The 12,333-nt window shown below is 51.7% G+C and overlaps 1 protein-coding gene across 3 annotated transcripts in view; it reads right to left on the bottom strand.

Annotated features, from left to right (window-relative positions):
* Positions 1 to 12,333, bottom strand: part of LOC102457818 (uncharacterized) — a 63,089-nt gene that overhangs the window by 22,735 nt on the left and 28,021 nt on the right. Inside the window, exon 1 of one of the 3 annotated variants that reach the window (XM_075910464.1) lies at positions 3,024 to 3,445. The exons of the other annotated variants lie outside the window; for them this stretch is intronic. The gene's annotated coding sequence lies outside the window, so the exon portion shown is untranslated. Of the gene's footprint in view, positions 1 to 3,023; positions 3,446 to 12,333 lie in introns of those variants that run through there. 3 annotated transcript variants of the gene reach the window in all.

Genomic DNA, 12,333 nt, shown 5'->3' with positions numbered 1-12,333 from the left:
TAAGGAGCAGGTCCCAATCCCTTCGGAGCCGTCGGGAATTTTATCATTGAGTTCAAGAGCAGAAGGATTTGGTCCATATAGTCAGGTGCTCAGCACTGACTTCAGTGTGAAATGAAGTGCTCAGCACCTCACAGAATTGGGTTCAAAATAATCATGTATGGAAATGTACAAGTATGTCCCCATTAGACAACTCCATCGGTAGGTGTTTTAATTCAGTTACTCCTGATTTGCTCCAGTGTAAATGAGAAAAGAACCCAGCCCACCATTTCTAATGCTCTTAGGACTGATTTGCAAATGTAATTATACAAAACGGGCAGAGAGAAACCCCTGTGCCCTTCTCATCCATGCAGTAACATTGTATTTTACAAGCTGCGGGGTAGCATTATACTCCTAGGGGCAGCTCTGTCTCCAAGCAGAGATGAATCTAAAAGTTCATACCTGCTCCAATCCTGTGCACACTGAAACTTCCAGGAAGCAGATGTATACAGCACAAAGGAGCTTATATTTACGTAGTCCATTAATCCACCTGGAGCATTTTCTGCCTGTTCTGCTAATTGCCTGCCATTGGAATCCCATATGACAGCATGTTATGTTGCTTTTAAGGATCTCAAAGCACATGGTGAACACATTGCATCAGAGTCTCAGCTGGGTGTAATTCAGAGTAGCACTACTGTACCCCAGCAGAGATCCAGCTCGTTACGTACAGTGATACTTTCCATTTTCATCTGAGGATGTGCACGGAGTTTCTAAAGGTGGGTAAGTATTATTACCTCTCCTTTATAAACAAGGACTTGAATTGTGGGTGCTGAACCTTTGAAAATTTGGCCCCACAACTGGTGAGGGAGTTGTGCATGATCACACAACAAATCAGCAACTGGGAGCAGCAATCGAACCCTGGAGTCCTGCCTTCCATTTCCAAGGGCCCGTCTACATTTCTTCTCTAGCAGCTAGTGTAATAAATGACTCTAGTGACTATAGCAAATGAATGCATAATAACTTTCAGGTGCATGAGGTACAGGAAACAAAACTTTCTCTGTTGGCTGCTGAACAAAGAAATGCTTTTGCTGAGAGTATGTTTCCCAGGTAGATGGTTTCCTCGGCTGCCTCTTCCAAAAAAACCCAAAACAAACAAAAAAAACCCACCCACCCCTGTTTCTCCCCACATTTAAACAGAGGCAGCTACACAAAAGGCACCTCTGGACAAGGTAAAGCGTGTTCAGACAAGAGGAGTGGAAGAAAGACTATCAGCAACGTTTTTAGAGATGTGGAAATAGTCCTTGTTCCTCAGTGAAAGCCTCTGCACCCTTTATCTGGTGTAAGCCAGGGAAGCTCCGCCAAAAATCAATGAAGCTACACAAAATTACACAACTAAAGATTTGGCCCTCTGCCTTTATTCTTGTCCTGTACATACAGTCTGTTGCTCCCACTCATTCAGCAACAGTGATTGCTAATTACCCAAGATCTGATGAGGTCAGCTCTCTTTCTGAATCTACAAAATTCCCCTCTGGTTGCCTCAGTAAAAATCCTTGGGAAATTCAGTTTCTCTAAAATTATACAGTCAGCGGTCAGATCTTAAACCCGAAGTATAAAATAGTGCACAGGCTTTTCACTTATAAGCCATACTTCTGCAGGATATGGAAGTCGGGGAAAAAGGCACTCCCGTTCTATATGGTCCTATGAGGACTTGTGCGCTTTATGGCAACGTAGTCTTTATATGGGTAATAGAGCATGCATTGTGAATGCCACCTGCATGAGCTTCCTTGGGCTTTGCGCAGACATGTAAGACTGATCCAATGGGAATGGTGGCCAGCCTGCAGCCCATCGGGTTTCTAAGAGTGACCCACGAGACATCTGGCAGGGTTGCCAGATGCCACTGATTTCCTCTGCATCATTTTTCTTTCTTATTGGTATTACTAAAGTGACACGCACGTAAAGCCAGGGCACGTAAGGGAGGGGCGTGCTGGTTGCATGCAACATTGACCATGAGAGCCATGCTCTCCCTCTGCAGCCAATCAAAACGCTGCTACGGTTCAATCGGCACCCCCTGCAAATTCTAGGCATGCAAGCTAAGTCAGCACGACTGTATCCCGGGAGAGCATCTCGGTTTTGGACAATCTTGCAGCCCACTGAGATGAAGGAGGCCACTCATGAAGCCCAGTCACTAGCCTCGGTTGCCCATCTCTGGCATATATGCTGGTTGCCACCTGAATTGGTCTATGTTGTTGTGCATTGTATAAGGCCACTATGCTGTATGGCCACCTATATGTTGGTGCACATGCTAGATGCTGACCTGTTAGGTGTCCACTATTGCTCTATATCAGCCTTCTCCTATAGTGGCATATACACCTGTTTCCATATGGTTATGTGCACTCTATGCCCACCTGCTCCTGTGTAGACAGGAATGCTGTACGCCATGGTGCCCCTTTGTTGGACATAAATCACAGCCCTAGTTTTCCAATGAACTCAGTGCATGCAGCATCAAAGCCAGGTGCCTCTGTGGGGTCAGCATTCATTGCCCCTTCCCTTAGTGTCTGCTCTGGGGCCCAAGCACTTGCATGGGGAACAGGTGCAGGAGCAAACCAGGTCCCTTCCTCTCCAGCCGGCAGCATGGTGTTTTGCACAGTCTCCTTCCTCCATCACCCAGGGCAGGGAGGATATAGGCAGAACCTGTTGGGCTTTTATTCCCCCTGCTCTCCCCGTGACCCCAAAACAACCCAGCCCATCTCTGCTGGAAGCTACCAGCAGAGTTTCCGGCTCCCTCCGTCTCACCCCAGAGAGACTGCTCCCCACCCTTTGAGAGCGCCACACCAGAGGCCAGAGGGAAGAGGGAGGTGCACGCACATAGTGGCAGGTTAAGTGCCATCCTGGATCTCTAATCAGCATCCTCCGCTGCTGCCCCTTCTTTTCTCTCCTCCTCGCCCCCCTGCTGGCCGCACTAAGCCCTCATCAGACACACCATCCCCCAGCAGGGACGCATCATTTTCTAAGTCGCGGAGCCAGCCACTGGGCCCGGATGACCTCACCTTTGGCAGAGCTACATCGTCACGGCGGGGCTGGTGTGCCGAGGCTGCTGAGCCGGATATGGGCTTCGGAAATGGCAACAGCTCCCACCCCACCCTCGCCCCGCTGGCTAGGAGAGGAGGGAGCTGCATTGTCATCTCCTTCCCGGTCTCCCAAACTACTCCGTCCGTGGCTACTGAATCGCAGGCTTTCTGCCGAGGTGGTGGGGGGAGGAACCACAATGCTCCCAGCCACACCAGACTCCGGGGGATCCGGCTCCCCCTTTGCACCTCCTTCTGCCGGCCTTCCTCGGAAACCTGAGCAGCATCCAACTAAACTTGACTCATTTTTGACGCCGCCGACCCCTCCCCTGACTGCCATCCCCTCTCCACGAATAAGCAAGCGGTTCTTGTTCCCTTGCATAGCTGAGATGGTTCAGCACCAAGGGGCTGGGGTTTGGGGGTGGGCAGGTATTTCTTCGGCTGTAATTGTGGAGAGCCTGGGTAACAAAGACTCTATTGAACTTCAGCCTCTCTGGTCTGTGAAGCAGAAACCTCTTGTATCTACTTCACTGCCTTTGATCTAACTCCTCCCTGCCTCCTCCTCCCCCCTCACCTCCCAGCCCTATCCTTTCATAGCAGCTTTTCCACACTCTGTCTCACTCTCACATACATACACATAAAACAGGACTCTGTAGCACTTTAAAGACTAACAAGATGTCCAGCCCCTGCCCAAAGCAGGACCAACCCCAACTCAACCCTCCCAGCTTGGCCTTTGTCAAGTCCACATTTAAAAACCTCTAGGGGTGGAGATTCCACCACCTCCCTACGGAACCCATCCCAGTGCTTCCCCACCCTCCTAGGGAAATACATGTCAGCCTCCGAGGTCCAAGATTTCAAGGGATGAGCTATACACACTTCACATTTGCCTTTTGGTGCTTGCTCGGAATCTCCGCTCCACTGTTCTTCCTCTCTCGTCCTGAGAACACTGAGCATCGTGGAGGAGGGAGAAACATTTGTGTTTTTTTTTCCAAAAGTCTTTTACTGGCATCCAGACAAGGGGAAAACCATGAAAACATCTGACTGGGGGCCCAAGTCTTCACAGTCTGGAACGCAGAGTTCCCCTGTGGGGCGTGGTTGGCTCTGGGGGCTTTTGCGGAGGAGCGGGGTGCAGAGCGGGCATGCAATAAGCAAGTTGCTTGATTGCTGGTTCACAGTCTGACCTGATGGTGTGGAGCATGCTTAGCCCCCACTGGTCTGCTCAGGGGACAGGTTTTCAGAAGCGCTCAGCACCCAGGAGCTTTTGCTGTGACTCTGCTGGGCAGCTCTTGCGAAAAGCTTAGCATCTGCCACCTTGAGCTCTTCTAAGAATCTAGCTCCTTCTTGGGCTCCCTGAGCTCTTCTGAATGTCTGCCCCCCGCCCCAGGGAACTGGAGCCTGCTGAAAATTCTGGGCAACAGCACTTACATTCCTTTGGTCACTTTTGGACAGATTTTCAGAGGCATTCAGGTGCCTAAAAATGAAAAGAAGCATCCAGAGGGATTTTCAACATGCCTAAGCAGGCTGAGTGCCTAACTCCCATTGGCATCAAACACTCACAAATGCTTATTTGCACCTTCAGGTACCTAAATGCCTTTTCAACTCTGGCCAGGAGCTACTTAAAAATCAATAGGCCTAAGTCCCCAAATCACTTAGGCCCTTTTGGGAATCAGACTCTCTTGCCACAATGCCTGATTTTCAGAAAGCGTCAGCACTCCTGGACTTCAGTTAGCTCTATACCCTCTGGAAACAAGTGCCTAGCGGGTGTCTCAAGCAATGTGCCCTCTAATCTTTTCCATCCATGAGAGGAATAAATTTTTTAATGCACACATTTGTGCAAATGTGCACCACTAATAGAAACAAAACCTAGTGGTGGGCACTTGGCTAATCAGCAGGGCAGCATTTAAAACTCTGAGCAGCAGCACAAATGCCCAGTTTACAGGGAATGCTGGTCTCAAGTTACAGACCCAATTAGTGAGCCCTAATCTGTAAATTTAGGCCCTACAATAGCCAAGGGTTTTCAGTGCTGCCTCCTCCCCTCTGGCCACATCTCTCTCCCTTCACTAGCCTTCACATTTCTCAGGTGCTTTCATTCCACTGCTGCCTGGTCTCAAAAGACTGAGACATTTAAAAAGAATCTCTTCCCAGGTGCTACAGAGGCCTCATTCTTCTCCTGTCTCTGGCCCCTCTGAGCTCTCATTGTTCACCATGACTACACACATTCTTGAGCCTCTAATGAGTGCCTCCTTGCCATTTCCAGCTTACTGGGCGGAGGAAGAGAAAGTATCCAGGATATTTCACAGTGGATCAAGCCTGCAGCAGCCCATCTAATGTAGTATCCTGTCTCCCACAGTGGCCAGCACTAGATGCATCAGTGGAAGTTGCAAGAAACCCTGCAAGTATGGCACAAGCTGCCCCTGGGCAAAGTTTCCTCCCAATCCCCATCACTAAGCAGCTGACTCGTGCCTTGAAGCATCAGGGTCCTACAGAAAATCTTGTTCATTTTTTTAAAGTGATTCACTGTTATAACTCAGGAGAGCCGCTGTAGTCAGTGAGCTGGGAGATTGGGGGAGGAGGGACAGGAATCTAACTTGTTTCAAGACTGAACTTGATAAACATGCGGAGAGGATAGTATGATGAGCACAGGTCAATGTAATGACTTAACCAAGTCATTAAAAGAGCTTGGGAAATCAGAGCCGAAGTTTCGGCACCCAGATTCACCCACTCTAGCCACATTCATGCCAGGAACTGAGTGCAGGGGGTCTAGCAGTCCTTTGCGCTAACCATAAGATCTCATTGCCTCTAACATACTTCCCTATAACACCCCCTTAAGGCTGATTTAGAGAGCCCCATGTTTGCATTCATTACTGGGTCTGTGCCATGATGTCCTCTGCATGCAGACAGCTCCCGCAGTATCAAAATAACTGAGGCTGGGCTACGAATGCAGCAACAATGCGTTAGCTAGAGACACTATCCGTGGGCTGCACCGTATCAGACAGAACCGGAGTCCTTTGGCCTTCACAAGAAAAGCTACAAGCCCAGTTCCATGCAAAAGCAGTCCTTTGGCTTACACACACCCCTCTACGCATGATGGGAAACAACAACAACTCTGAAAAGCAGCCACTAGAACACACACAAGGGGGTTAAAGGAGGCTGCCTGTTTTGCTCACCTTAAGTTACAGCCCACAGGGCTGAAAGCTGTGAGAACTTACTGGCTCAAAACCCCTGCGGGTGTAAATGGGTGTTGATCTGTGGAAGAAGTGACGCCAATTTACGTAAGCAGAGAATGCAGCCTGCTATGTGTGAATTTGGGCTGCCACGTTTAATCAGGCAGCCACTGGGGATGTTTCTGATCTCAGAGAGACTGGCCAACGTAGGGATTAATGCACCAAGTTCAAGACGAGGTGTGTTGGAGGGTCACCACCCATACAGTCCCTGCTCACCCACATATACATCACCTCCAAGTTGGCTAAACTTCATTGCAAAGCATCCTCAGGCTGTTTCTCAGGGAGCAGGGATAAGACAGTGGGCCAGAACTCTTCCAGCAAACTGCCCCGCAAATTACGGCATGGAACATCGAGCAAAAACATCCCTCTGGAATCCAGGTAACTCACTCACTAACAAGATTCTCCAGTGCTGTGTTGTTCTCCTCCCTAAGTCTGAGAGTTCAGTTCCAGCAGCACCAGCTGTAATTAAGTCTAGGCGACGGAGTTCGGAGATACAATAGCAGGTGGTTTAGCCAGTGGGGAATTTGCCTAGTGCTGCAGAAGCACGGGAGGGCCTGATGAGCAATGGGCTCTGTCACTAAGAACGAGATGCCAGCTGCAGCCAAAGAGTCTACGGTCCCTAAGAGGTGCAGAGAGGTAACAGACTCCAATGGACTTCCTCACCCCTAGCCCAAGATGTTGGAGCACAAAGGTGATGCAAGTTTGAGCAATCAGCCAGGTAGGCTGCAGAAGGCTGAGTTTTTGGAGCAGACCACCTACACGATGGAGCCAGTTTTAGGACCAAATGGAAAGGTTGCCTCCACTCCTGCTCCCCGCCCCCTTTGCCCACCTGAAGCTATCCAGATCTGCCATGACTGAGCTGAGCTACTCAGACAATTGAAGTGGAAGGTGGCAGGCATCTCCCATACGAAGCTGTCAATGGGCTGGACTGCCAAGAGATGGATGAAGGGTCTTCGGCATCGGTCATCAGAGCTGGGTGGGGGGGTCAGTCAGGCCATGGGCCACCTACTGTTGGGCCAGGCCAAATCAGAGGGGTTCTGTGACCATGTGTGCCAGGTTGCAATGTCATGCACTCAGCTTCGGAGGGGGTGGATGTAGGGGGTCCTGGGTCACAGGGCCAGGCAGCTGGAGGAGATGGAGAGGGGAAGAGGAGGTGAGGCAGCAGGGGAAGAGGAGGGCTAAAATCTATGCCTCCCTCAATTCAATCCACGTATCACAGCCCTTGCTTTTCTGCTTCCTCTGCCCAGGTCCCCCCACATTGGGAAGGTGTTGGCAGGGAGGAGGGAAGGCAGAGAGAGGGATCAGCCATCGCCACCCAGCCTGCGCAGGAGGCCGCAGGAAAGGGTTGTCCTTGCCAAAGGATTAACGCACAGCTCAGAAAATGAGGGAGAAGGGGGAAGCTATTGGGAAAGGGCCCCAGGTCTGCACTCAGGCCTGGCTGCTGAGCTCCAGCCTTTGGACACATATCTGACCCTCCCACAAGCCTGTGGGATTTTAATTCAGCAGCAAAGTCCTGACCTGGGTACCAAACTTCCCGAGGTTCAGGGCTGCAGGTGTCAGACCCCAAGGTTTGGTCCAGACCCAGGGTCTGGCACCGTGGAGGCAGCGGGGGTGGGGGGAAAAGTGATGGAGCCAAATGTTCTCTTTTGAGGCCGAGCTGGCCCCTTTCCCTTCCTCACTGGGGCAAGGCACTTGGGTTTTTCACAACTGTCTCCCTGTGGGTCATTTCACCCCCGATGGGAACTCGGCAGAGCTCTGTGTGTCTCCACAAGCAAGCTGGGTTTCTCTCCAAAATTCTGCCCTGCCGTCATCCTCACCCAGCTCAGTGTGAGAAAAGAGGAGAGGGGACCCAGGGTGTGGGGGGGTAGACGAAAGCCAGAGCCCTGCGGGACGGTGCTCCCAGAGATATACAAAGGGAGACAGGGAAAGTCTAAGCCTTCGGATCCCGCCCTAATCCCCAGCAACTTTGACTTGGTAATGGGGAGAAAGGAAAACTGCCAGACTGTAAGTGATGCTTCAGCGAGCTGGGACTGGGGTGGGGAGGGGGGGAGAAGATTAGAGAGGGGAGTTAATGAAAGACAGAGGGAAGGCGGGGGAGTGTGATGGGAACCAGCTTCAGAGCGGCCTGGTCTAACTTACACCTTCCCAGGGTGTACATTACATCAGCTCAGCCTCGCCTGGCCTGACCGCTCTGTCACTCCCAGCCCAGTGCTGCGGCATCTCCACCCACCTCGGCGGCATTGCACAAGGGGTAACCTTGTCCAGGCTCAATCCTGCCCTCGCTCCGAGCAGTGCCAAGCTGGAGCAGCTCCACTGCCAGCAGCAGAGGGATCCCAGCAGGGCCCGGTGTCTGCCGAAGGAGAGTCAGGCCCCAGGGATTTCATTTCAGCTTCCAATATTAGCCTCTGACCTCCCCCCACCCAGCCAGGCAAAGAGGATGGTGACGTTAACTTCCCTCCCTTTCTGTGGGAGGGAGCACATCTCACCCTCCCCCCCGCCCCCCGCTCCCGCCCAACCCCGCAATCCAGCCTGTGAGGAATGGAGAGGAGCAGCCACCTGTAACCTCTGGGCTGCTGCTTCCCGTCCAGCCTGCTGAATAACCAGCTGCGCCACTTCCATTCTGACCCAGCAGGTCCCATCTGCCCCACACGTCCCTAGCACAGGTATAAAGCCAACAGACCTGGGTCTTCGGCAAGTGGGACTGAACTGGGGACCTTTGGGGCCAAAGCCATGAGCCTCTATGGCAGGGGTGGGGAACATCAGGCCAGGGGGCTGGATGTGGCCCCCATCTTGCGAGTGCCCAAAATCCTGCCCCATGCTCTAACTTGCAGGTTAGAATGGGGAATGTGGGGAGTGTCTTTCTCCTCAGTTGGGGGCTACGTCAGTGAGGGGCGGTTTGTTTGTTCCTTTGCTTCTCACCTGTGTGCAGCTCCCGACTGATTTTTCTGTGGGTCAGCAGCCCCCGACCCAAAAAGGTTCCCCGCCCCTGCTCTGTGGCGTGTGCTAAAAGCCAGCTAGCACTTAGCAAAGGCTTCAGAGCAGACTTCACATGACTTTTCTCAGGGCCTCTGGGTTACCTACTTCCCTCCACTGAGGGAGCATGTCCCAAGCTTCAGAGACCTCCCACACAAGCCCCCACTTGTAGAGCCAACAGACCCAGGTTGGGGGCAGAGGGAATTGAACCCACAACCATAGAGGCTAAAGCCTCATGCCTCTACAGAAGGGGTGGGGATCCTTTTTTGGGGCAGAGGCCGCTGAGTCACAGATAAAATGAGGCAGGGGCTGCACACAAGTGAGAAGCAAAATAAAAAAATAATAATAAAAGGGAAAGGTTTACACAGTCTGAAGAGAAACCAGAGTTTCTCTGGTCTCACCTCACAGACGTGGCCCTGAGCTGAGAAGCAGAAAGACACTCCCCCATGTTCCCCTCACACACCAGAGGCGAGGGGGGCCCGGGCTAGTCGGTTTTGCGGGGGGAAAAGCCTGTAGGCAGCATTTTACTGCACTGGCCAGTTGGGAGCGGAGCAGTAGCACCCCGAGCTGCTTCCTCCCCTGCCAGGAAGAGGCTGTGGATCGGATCCGGCTCTGGCTTGCCTGATTCTGGTCTGCGAGATTTGGGGCTCCTCCCGGCGCTGGTGCTCCAGCCCTGTGGGAAAAGAGTGCCGGCACAGAGGCCAGATCCCAGGTCTTAGGTGCCCCACTCCTGCTCTCCGGCATGTGCTAAAAACCAACGGACTCCTAGTTAAGGGGGAGGAAGAGACTTCCCTCTCCCTTGTCAGTGGTCTCAGTGCCTGTGGGTTACACCGGCAATGCAAGACTGGGCCAGACCCCCATCTCCAGCCCATGGCATGCACGCAGGATGCAGCCACCGCTGTTTGCAGTGGGGCTCTCAGTGAGGGAGGGAATTAGAAAGTGCTAGCCCCACATCTCTTGCCCCTTCTTGCTTTTTTCCCCCCCATGCTTTTGGGCAGAAGAGGTGCCTGGTGCGTGAAAAGGGAAGAGGGGCAGGGAAGAATGGTCCCCAATTGGCAGCCATCACGCAGGCAAATCTCTCCACGGACATCAGTGGGGAGTCCTGCCTGAATGAGGCATATGGAACAAGGCGTTGATTGCCTGGGTGCCCCTAGTATCAACAGCTGAGCTCCAGTTCAAACATGGTCGTAGCCTGCTGCCTGACGCCCAAAAGAGATCATCAAACCAGATCTGACGTGCCGTCTCGTACAACTTCACGACCGCACCGCCACAGACTGACCAGCGTTCCCAAACCACAGGGCCCAAGCCAGGGACTTCAGGGCTGGATTCTGCAGAACTGCTGCAGGGCCGGATCTTGCGCTTTTATGTGGCCCATTGGGCCGGGGATGGGTTGGGGGGGGGGGGGGGGAGGAGGAGAGGAAACTTGCAATTTGAATCTGGAATTGCACCACCATTTGGGAGGGGGCTGTGCTTGGACCCAGTCTTCATTCCAGGGTCAACTTGTAAAGAAATAGGGCCTGATTCTCTTCTCACTGACGTTGGCATGGCTGGAGTAGTGAAGGAAGCACCTCACCAGGATTCCTCTTTATAACGCCATGTGCCTGATAACCCTCTTCCTTACCCCAGTGCAACACCATCCAGTCCCACAGGGCACGTCTTCACAGCAGGGCAAAAGTCAAATTAAGCGATGCAACTTCAGCGACATTAATTGCGTAGCTGAAGTCGAAATAGCTTAATTCAGCATCTGACACTGTCTACACAGCAGGGAGACCTCTCTTCCTTCGACTTCCCTTACTCATGAAATGAGCATTACCATGAGTCGGAGTAAGAAGTCCTCCAGCTCGACATTATTTTGAAATAAAGCCTTGCAGTGTAGACACGCTCTTCGTTATTTTGGAATAACGTCCTTTATTCCAAAATAACGCTGCTGTGTAGATGTACCTATAGGCTACGTCTACACTGGCATGATTTTCCGAAAATGCTTTTAACGGAAAAGTTTTCCGTTAAAGCATTTTCAGAAAATCACGTCTAGATTGGCAGGATGCTTTTCCGCAAAAGCACTTTTTGTCCATGGCCAAGCTAGACACGGTTTTCCGCAAAAAAGCCCCGATCGCCATTTTCACAATCGGGGCTTTTTTGCAGAAAACACTCCTGTGCTGTCTACTGGCCCTTTTGCGCAAAAGTCTTTCAGAAAAAGACTTTTGCCCGAATGGGAGCAGCATAGTATTTCTGCAAGAACACTGACTATCTTACATGAGATAGTCAGTGTTCTTGTGGAAATTCAAGCAGCCAGTGTAGACAGCTGGCAAGTTTTTCTGCAAAATCATATGATTTTGCAGAAAAACTTGCCAGTCTAGACACAGCCATAGAGTGCCACCTGATTTACATAGGGGTAGAAGAGAGGAGAACCCAAGAGAACAACTGTGGCTTGGACTGTCCCATGCATTCACCTCAGCCTCCATTACTCAGAGCTTGATATGATCATTTTTTAATATTTCCCTGCAAGGCATGTGTGTGGAGAGTGCAGAGGGGTAGTGGGTAGAGGGGAATGAAATAAAAACCATCCAGGAACACCAGCCCAATCACCAGTGAAGCACGATAGCAATGCCCCCTGCTGACATTACACCATTATAGGCTGGAGAATAATTAGCCGAGGCAGCTGCTGGAACAAGTTGGATTAAAACGATCCTCGCTAGATTTCAACGGTTCAGATTCCCTTGCTCTTGGTCTCTCTCGCTCCCCCACTACTGGGTCCTCGTGGCTGTAGTTTCACACCCACGCACAATCCTCCTGGGAAAAGGGAGCTCTGTGTACGTGCGTGTGGGGGTACGTGTGGGGGAGAGGGATACTTTGTGCGAGACCTTGGACTCGTTTCACACACACCCCCAGGAGGGAGTGAGCCTTAATTAGATTCCTAGGGCCAGAGTCTACATTGACCTACAACTCCTCTCTGAATCCTCACTGACTTCAGGGTAGGTCAACACAGGACATGGCCCACAACTGCCAGTGCTGGCCAAGCCCTGCTAGGTCACCTTCCCTAACTCAGCAGATGCACTCCGGGAGGTCCGGTGTTGTGACTGAACAAGACCCTGTGC

The sequence above is a fragment of the Pelodiscus sinensis genome, chromosome 27 (assembly GCF_049634645.1).
Source record: "Pelodiscus sinensis isolate JC-2024 chromosome 27, ASM4963464v1, whole genome shotgun sequence".
NCBI lineage: Eukaryota > Metazoa > Chordata > Testudines > Trionychidae > Pelodiscus > Pelodiscus sinensis.
The sequence above is the reverse complement of the archived record's forward strand: the minus strand, read 5'-3'. Positions and strand labels throughout refer to the sequence as shown.